The sequence below is a fragment of the Cibotium barometz genome, chromosome 41, assembly GCF_041138505.1.
Source record: "Cibotium barometz isolate CiBa-2024 chromosome 41, ASM4113850v1, whole genome shotgun sequence".
In the NCBI taxonomy this organism is placed as follows: Eukaryota; Viridiplantae; Streptophyta; class Polypodiopsida; order Cyatheales; family Cibotiaceae; genus Cibotium; species Cibotium barometz.
In genome coordinates, this window is record NC_141086.1 from 49,421,237 (window position 1) to 49,430,850 (window position 9,614).

At 39.9% G+C, this 9,614-nt stretch overlaps 1 pseudogene; it reads right to left on the bottom strand.

Moving 5' to 3' along the window:
• Positions 1-983: 983 nt before the first annotated feature.
• Positions 984-4,397, bottom strand: LOC147615058 (uncharacterized; annotated as a pseudogene).
• Between the last annotated feature and the right edge of the window lie 5,217 nt (positions 4,398-9,614).

Here is a 9,614-nt window from a genome sequence, read left to right on the forward strand (position 1 = left end):
CCTTTCTAAGAGGGCGGCCATTTTATCACAAGCCTCCCATACACGTGCACGTTTTAGCCCAAGCCTCCCATACACGTGCACGTTTTAGCCCAAGCCTGTTGTCATTTCCTCTGTATGTTGTCACATCACACACCTCCTTCCAAATTTCAAATTTGGTGTGGCTAGCAGAGTTGGAGTAGTTTGATAGCAAGTGCCTTGCCTTTGACCCACCCATGCAAATTTTATTGGGGTTGTCTTGCATAGCATTAGATTTCTTGTCCTTTGTCAAGACGACTGCTCCAGAATGGAGTCCAATAGAGGAAAGAACACCCTCCAATGCGTGTATTGACTCATTACGTCACTCTGTTGGCTCCATGTTCCATGCATAGTTAATATGGAGCATCAGTAGCTTGTCTAAAATCCTGAGTCTTGCATGTAATGTGCATACATACACTTGACATAGTGGAATGTCCAAAATTGGGTCCCAGCTATGGTCCTCTTGGTCACGACTAGGTGGCTTGCTTTGGTCACAACTTAATATACCATTGTGCCATTCCTTTGAGCTTTTCCCCTTTTGAGCATCACCTTGTGATGAATTCTTTGCACCTTTTTGACTTTGCCCTTTGCCTTTCATGGGTTTCTTCCCGTTTACTGCTGCCCTCACTGGTTTTTTGGAATGGCAACAGTATATGCAAGGGAATAAAGTATTTGCCCCTGTCTTACATCCCAACATACACGTGATGGTCTTTAGATCACCACCCACACCAAGTGCCACTCAATTTCAAAGCAGCCTATCCCAGGGACATCAAGTTTTTCCCCATTGACTTGCCGAGAGATGATCTAATCAATTCCTGTGCATGTGAAATACCACCTCAAAGTATCATGGCTCTCATGTGGGAGAACCCATGCTGCTTGCCACCGACTGTACCCCATAGTAATTTTGCCGTTCCTTACATCCAGCAATTTGCCCTGCATCAAGCTCTTCACACTCCAAAGGCTTTCCCTCAAGTGCTCTGCTCATAACTCACGCGCTCCAATCTTTGACCCTTTACAACTTGACATTCGTCCAACTTTAAGACAAATATGTCTTTTCCACCTGTCTCTTCAATGGTAAGATCATAGTATCGAACCATTGCTTTTTGCAACTCTTCCATGTCAATGTAGACATTGTTAAATGTATTATATATAAAAGGCTTTTCTGAGCATGGCATGATATCCTCTACCCACTTGAATCCATTGAACATGGTTGCAACACCACCATTAGCAGACTTCCTTACCATCTCCAAGCTGTAAGGAGTTGGAAGCAAGGATCGCATGAATCCATTCACCCGCAACCCTAAAGTGATTGACCTATACATTGCCCTGTAACCTTTTTGGCTGATACCTGCTGAGTCCATTACATCCAACATCTCTCTTGGAGTAATAGTATTATGTAGATCACGAACCAAGTGATGAAAAATGGCTTGTCTTAACTTTGCATTTGAGGGATTAGATATAAAGCTGATGATGTCCTTGCCAAGAACAAGGTGTTGAAGTAGAGAGGCCTGTATTTGATTGTTGTCAATGCCATTGCATCCGAGAAATGCTCCTGCACACTCCCTACAAGAAGGCAATGAAGAGTCCATGAATTACATGTACACATCAAATACTAAACACATTATCCCTTTATCAAAATTAGTTTCAAAAAGTACAAATCCAAAGTTTACCTGGTTGCTTGAACTCGTCGTTTATGTGCATCGCCATTCTTAGAAAGTAGTTCCAAAGCTTTTTGCTTCCTTTTTCTCACATGATAGCCGATGGGAAGGTGTGTGAGATGGTCAATGCGACGCCTGAGGTTACGTGCTGAGTATTGGAGATGAACATAATTGTCGGCAACCTGTTGGAATGAGCGAGTGCCCTCTTTTGCTTTCTTCTTATGAACATCTACCTACTCTAAAAGCTCATTAACCTTGTCAGTTAGCCTTCTTATCTCAACTCTTGATGATTCTTGAAGCTGCTCCAATGCACTTTCTATTGCTTTCCTTCTTCCAGCCTCATCCAAGAAAAGGGTGTGCAGATTCCTGCAATATCCAAGCAACCCACTGTAGCCATTGCCAACAAAACGCAGTAGCATTGCAATATTCCGGAATGGGGGTGGAGTGCGAGATACTGGGTCTATTGGGTAAAGAGTTCTGTCAGTCCACAAATCAATAGCCTTTACACCCTGTTGTCGTTGTTGATCATGTGAAATGTTTGTTGTCAGTACACGAGTGCTTCGCAGGGTTGCATATTCTGCTTCCAAATCCACTTGTAAGCGAAACTTTGGGGGTCCTTTTCTCCCCATGCGTCTTTTATAGATTTAATCAAAACTGTGATTGAATGTTTGAAGTCAGCTGCATATGTAGAAGTGCTTTTTTGTTTTCTAAGTAGCAGGAGGAAATCATCAAGTCTTTTCCACACCAACATTCTTTTATTCATGATATCTGGTCAGCTTGATACATTAGTTGTTATCCTGCAAAGCTCTTTCCAACAGCCCCACATTGCATTAACCTACTTTTAGTCATGGTTACTAAGAAATCTTCTTGCCTTTGCTCCTCCCATTGAAACATCCTATAAGACATCACCTATTCCCCCTGAAAGATTTGGGTCTTTCTTCAGATGGACTTGGCCACCATGAAAACCCATTTTTGAGAGCAAGATCTCGCATTTTTCTATGCAACCATCTACAAGTCGTGTAGGCTTGATTGAATAAGCATAGTCTAAGTGTAAGCGAAGCAATTTGTCTAGTATTCTAATTTCAGCATGTAATGTACAAATGTGTATATTCTTAAGCTCGAACGGGAGGATCGGATCCCAAATCATCCTATTGTTTTGATAGTCTGATAAATTTGCCAAATGTCTGGAAGGTGGCTTCCCTATATCCACATCTGCTATCCAATCCTTATCCCCGATGCCACTAGACATACTGTAAATACAAGGATATTTTGTGTTTGCCCCTCCACTAATACCAAACATTGACTTAAGCGTCTTTAAGTCAGCGCTCAAATGCCACTCAACTGTAAAGCTACCAATACCGTCAACCTCGAGAAGTTCATCTACAACCTGGTTTTGCATAATACTTGGAATAGTTGTATGAGAGAATAACCATTTGAGAGTCTCATGGCTTTCCACCACAGGTACTTGGGCAGAGCCAATTTACCAAAGCTCCATTTCTGATTGTACTTTATAACCTGGGGTATCTCTCTTGCATAGGCTAAAATCCAGGGCTCTATTCATAATATAGATACTTATTCTCTCCATTTTTTGGCATTTAAGAATTTGAGCTTCATCCAACTTCAACACAAATATGAGTTTCCCGTCACACTCACTAACATTGATTCCATAGAGTCGAACCATTGCAATCTGAACTTTTCTGAGATCCATCCATATATTATTAAATGCATTATATTCAAAGATGGATTTTTTATTTTGTTTCTCATAAGGCATTGAACCCACAATATGATAATATTCCCCAAAGTAGTTTGGTATTTCCTGATTTAATTGATGTCTAAGTTTTACTACATTGTGTGGCCTTGGCAAACCAAATGGCTTAAACGGTTTTGATGTTTCAAATTTTTGAACCAAAGTCCGGAGAGTGCACGATATCCCCTTCTGCTTACCCCAACTCTATCACATGCGTCTACAATCTGTGAAGGTTTTACTAGTGAGTTCATATCCTTTAACAACTCTCGAAGGGCAAGTCCTCTCAATTTCTTATTCTCAGGAAGTTTCAAAAGCTTTATAATGTCTAATCCATTCATTGTTTCATTAAGAAGTTGAATTCTGTCTTCAGATTTATTCATATCTAGCCCTGAAACTTGAGAAATGTACTCCCTAGCTAGTTTCATTCTTCTCTTTCTTCCCCCACATGTCCCTGACAGATCATTTATATGTTTTAGTTGCCTTATTCTTTCTCTAAAACCAATAGGAGTTTTCTTAAGGGAATTCAATTTTTCATTGGATTCTTTCAATTTTTTATTGGATTCTTTCAATTTTTTATTGGATTCTTCAAGTGCTTTAATTTTCTCTAAAAGCTACCTAACTTGGTTCTGAGAATTCATTAATAGTGTGTTTAAATAACGAAGATGATTTACTTGTTCATTACCACAGCCGGAAAGTCTTGAACAGTATCCTAATAGACAATTAACACCATCCCCAACAAACCTAACAAGGTCATGAACAGAAGCAAAGGCAGGGTACCTTCCAGTTAGTGGATCTCTTGGATAAATACTCCCATCAACCCATAGGTCAATGTGCTTCTTCCCTTCCATGCGTAGTCTGTTTGCTTCTTCGGCATCTGTCAATGCTCTCAGATTTAGACTACGTGTTGTGGCATATTCAGGATTAAGTTTAATGTTAATTTGGAATTTAGATGAGGGACGTGTATCTGAGGTAGACATAGCTTGAGGTTACAGCTAGAGTTTGTACTGTGAGAAAGATAAAAATGAGAAGAAGGGAGCAAGTTCTCGGTGAGACAAAGAAGAAAGAGGGAGAAGCGTCAAGCTATATGGAGGGAGAATCAAACTTTTAAAAAAACAAGCGAGATTCTCAAAATACAAGAGAGATGGCGATGAATACTATGCTTTAAGATATACTCAAAGATACGCTTTAAATGGAGAAAATACTCACGAATCTAGTAACAACAGCTATATTGGGAGACGTTTGACATCGAAAACCTCTACTAAATTAACAAGTTAATCACTTCCTTACAGGGCCCAAATGTTTTCACCTTTGGCCCTAATGGCGTGCATAGAGTGAATTGCACATCAATTTGTGGCTTTTTTATGCTCTGCAATTTCTAGTCTTTTGCATCAAAAAGCAAAATTGGACTTGTTTTGCATCTAAATCTTCGTAAAATACAGGTTTTAAGCAAAATTGGGGCAATTGATGCATAGTTTTTGGGGCTATCTTGCATTTTATGTTGTTATGATGGCAAATTTCACTCAAAGGCAATAAAGTGTAGAAGTTCTAAGTGTATTTAGTGTTTTTATATACACTTGTGTGCTTTGGAAATTCAGTCTTTCAGTATTTGCATGACAGTTTGGTACATGTAAATATTTGGGTGCTTTCTCCATACCCTTTTGTTTCATCAAGTTATATATATTTAAAACAAAAAAACATAAACTTTGTTCATTTAAAAAAAAAGGGAAAACATGGAAGGGGAATCCTCACAACAACATGTACCCGATATGACCATGCATGATGAGGATGAAATAGTTGATGTGACTACTATGGTTGCTCGCATTGATTCTATAGAAAATACCATGCAATGAGTTCTTAGTCAAATGAAAGAGTTGACTGAAATGCAGGGAAAAGAATTAGAAAAGTCCATATCCATCACTCTTGATGAGGAAATTAATCAAGGCGATCTTGGGCAGCCAGGGACCTCAGCTAGAGTACCTACTTTGGGGCGAGCCAGGTGGCAGCTTAAAGATCTCAAACCGCCTAAATATAATGGCAATGCAGTAGCCCGCACAGCGGATGCAGTGGAACAATGGCTCTCCAAGTGGGAGCAATGTTTTAGGCTGTGCAATATAACTGATGATGTGGCTGAGATTCAGCAAGCCACGTATAACCTCCTTGATGTGGCTCATCGATGGTGGAGGAAGATAGAGTAGGACAAAGTGGAGCCTGTTACGTGGAATGCCTTTAAAGTCATATTTTATAATAATTTTGTGCCACCTGAGCGCACTCGAGCGCTTGATTCTTGGTTCTTCATGTCACAGAAGAACTACTCTGTTCAGGAATATGCAGATAGGTATCGGGAAGTCTTGCTAAAAGCACCAGAGCATATTCCCGATTTCCTACAAGTTCATAAATTTGTGTTGGGTCTTAAAGAGACTCTTCGGCCTCTAGTGCACAAAGAGAAATGCTCTACTTTGAATGAAGCCATTGACTTAGCAATTGTGCTTGAGGTTGGCAAGAAATTTCCTTCGGGAGGTGGAGGCCAGAAATCCTCTTGGACTCGCACCCCTAGATTTTTGGCCCCAGCTTCCTCTACTTTGCCATCCACCAGTGAGGGTAGGGGTAAAGTGTTTAGAGAGATTCATATGATTAAAATTGCAAAGGGACCAAAAGAAAGGTTTTTTCTATGGCGAAAAGGGCTTTTAATAGATCTATGCTTACTCTGCAGCAAAGGGATAAAGCCATGAAAGAAGGGCTATGTTATGGATGTATGGGCCAGCATAAATTTAAAGATTGCCCAAAGAAGTCCAAGATAACGGCTAATATGGTTGTTAATCCAATGCAAGTGTCGGAGGACAGTGAGGATGACTTGATGGATGACACTCCACAAGATTATCCTAAAAGAATTTTAACTATCTCGGTAACCAAGAAGGTGCCTACAGCTCCAGATGCAGTCTTATCTCCTGGGGCACAGCAAGGTTACCAGTTTTCAGCAGACACAGAGCTTATAGTAATGAAGGGGAATGTGCAAGGAATGCCAGTCAAGATTCTCTTTGATACTGAATCTACTCATAATGTAATAAGCTCAAGGCTTGTCAAGAATCTAAAGCTCCAAACACAGCCTTCAGAATACAGCTAACAGTGGAGCTAGCTGATGGTGAGGGCACAGAGGTATGGGATCGTCCAGTCAGAGAACTCCCATTCAAGATCCAGTCCTACGAGGATAGATTGGACTTCGAAATTACACGGCTTGCGAGATTCGATCTAGTTCTCGGCAAGCAATGGCATGCGTGGAAGAAACCAACAATAGACTTTTCTTCCCATGTCATCCAGTTCGAGCATAGCGGCAGACGCCTTTTGATTCACAGGGAATCCGATTTCCCAGAACTGGAAGTGCTAAAGGCTACCAAAATGCTCAAGCTAGATTGTAAGTATATTTACTTTTGTTACATTGTAAATATTTCTAAATCAAATCCAAGGATGGATTCGTGGTGGCAGTTTTACCACCCCAGCTTTAGATCTTTCTAATAAGATAAAAGCGGAATACGAGCATGTGTTTAAAACTGAGTTACCTATTGGTTTACCTCCTCACAAGAATGTGGAGCATAGGATTGAGCTCGTTCTAGGAGCTAATCCAGTTGCTAGACCACCGTATTGCATGAGTCTCAAAGAGGAGAACGAGGTCAAGAAGGTGGTGGACGAATACCTTAGTAAAGGCTTGATTCGTTCGAGTTTTTCACCTTTTGCCTCGCCTATTTTACTTGTAAAGAAAAAAGAAGGTTCTTTTAGGATGTGCATAGACTACAGAGCACTCAATAAAATTACTGTCAAAGCATCGATATCCTATGCCTAGGATCAATGATCTCTTAGACGCTCTTGCTGGAGCCACTGTCTAGTAAGATAGATTTAAAGAGTGGTTATCACCAGATAAGAGTAAGAGAACAGGATGTATATAAAACAACTTTTAGAACTAGATTTGGTCAATATAAATATTTAGTTATGCCTTTTGGATTAACTAATGCTCCTGCTATATTTATGATGTTAATGAATGATATTTTAAGACCCTTTATGGGTAAATTTGTGGTAGATTTCATTGATGACGTGCTAGTTTATAGCAAGAACTTCATAGAATATAAATCACATTTAATTTCTATTTTTCAAGCGTTGCATGAAACAAGTTTGTTTGCCAACAAGGAAAAGACTTTTTTGTGTATGACTGAGATTGAATATCTAGGTCATTTGGTTTCTGCAGATGGGATTAGAATGGATCCCAAGAAAGTTTTCGTGATATTGGCATGGCCAGTCCCATAAAATATCACTGCACTTAGATCCTTCTTAGGGTTAAGTGGTTTTTATCGTAGATTTATAGAGCTCTATTCTCTAATAGCAGGTCCTATGATAGATTTGTTGCAAGAATAGGTGCCCTATGTGTGGACATCTACACAACAAGAAAGTTTTGATACAATGAAACAAGCGATTTCAACAGCTCCAGTTTTGAAAGTGGTCGACTTAGAAAAGCCTTTTGTCTTAGAAACCGATGCCAGTGGTGTGGCTGTTGGTGCAGTGTTAAGCCAAGATGGTAGGCCAGTGGCCTTTGAAAGCAGAAGCTTTCGCCAACTCAACAGAATTGGCCAAATCCATGAGCAAGAATTGTATGCTATTATACATGCTCTCAAGATTTGGCGGCACTATCTTTATGGTGTTGAGTTTAAAGTGTATAGAGATCATCATACACTTAAGTATTTTTACAGTCAACCTGATCTACAAGGAAGACAAGGTAGATGGGCTGAGTTGATGCAAAGAATTTCATATGGAAATTCTGTATCGTAAAGGTCGAGATAATGTAGTCGCTAACGCATTGAGTTTTACAGTTTTAGAAAACTCATTGCTTCAAGAAATCAAGGAAGCACAGTTGGAGGACCTTTATGCATAGACAGTAAGGTCCAAACTCGAGTCTAGTATGGATACTAGTGAGGAGTTAGCTTTGTCTACTTCTTCACTAAGGCCTTCATCAAGTCCGTATGCCAATTTCTCAATTGAGAACGGATGGCTAAAGCGGGAAGGAAAGATATACGTTCCTTGTGCACGGGAACTAAGAGCAAAAGTTTTGCAAGAGAACCATGATAGTCCCTGTGCTAGGCATCTTGGTCAAGATAAAATAGTTCATCTTGTTAGACGGGCATTTTGGTGGCCACATCTATTTCGAGATGTCCACAAGTATGTCCAACAATGTTTTTAATACCAAGATATAAAGGCAAAAAGAACAAAGAGCCCAGGGTTACTCCATCCCTTATAGATTCCGAAATCTAATTGGCAAAGCATATCCATGGATTTTATCACTGGATTGCCACAAACTCAAAGACAAACAGATACCATTTTGGTGGTAGTTGACCACCTGAGCAAGATGGCTCACTTTATAGCAACTAAAGAGACTATGAAAGCTCCACAAGTCGTAGAGTTGTTTATACAAAATATATTTAGATTACATGGGTTACTGACATCCATAGTGTCAGATAGGGATGTGCGATTTACAGGCCATTATTTTTGGAGGCATGTGTTCAGTAGACTGAACGTGTCACTAAATATGAGTAGCGGTGACCACCCCGAGACAGATGGTCAGACGGAAAGGGTCAACCAAGTACTCGAGGACATGTTACGTGCTTATGTATCTGATAGGTAGACAGATTGGGATTCATACTTACCCTTGTCAGAGTTTGCATATAATAATAGACCTCATAAGGTGACCGGTATGTCTCCTTTTGAGATGAATTATGGTATGTCTCCCTTAACCCCTGGTACTATAGGCACACCACAGAAATGTCCTAGTGCGGTAGAATTTTTGGCAAGAATGCAAGATACTCTAACATTGGCTAAAACTAAGCTTCATCAAGCGGCTGAAAGAGCTAAGTTTTACACTGATAAGAAAAGATCTCCTCGATCTTTTGAAAAGCGAGAAAAAGTTTTTCTTCAAGTACCATTGAATTCTACATCTTTATTTACTGGAAAGTGTCCTAAGCTTTTGCCTAGGTTTTGTGGACCTTGGACCATTATGGAGAAGCTTAGTGATGTAGCTTACCGGTTGGAACTTCCACCAAGCTGTCATGTCCATCCAGTGTTTCATGTTAGTAAACGTAAGAGATATATATCTAAAGATGATAATTTAATTGATGGTCTTATTTCTTTACAGGAAGAAGAATCTACAGACCATAGTC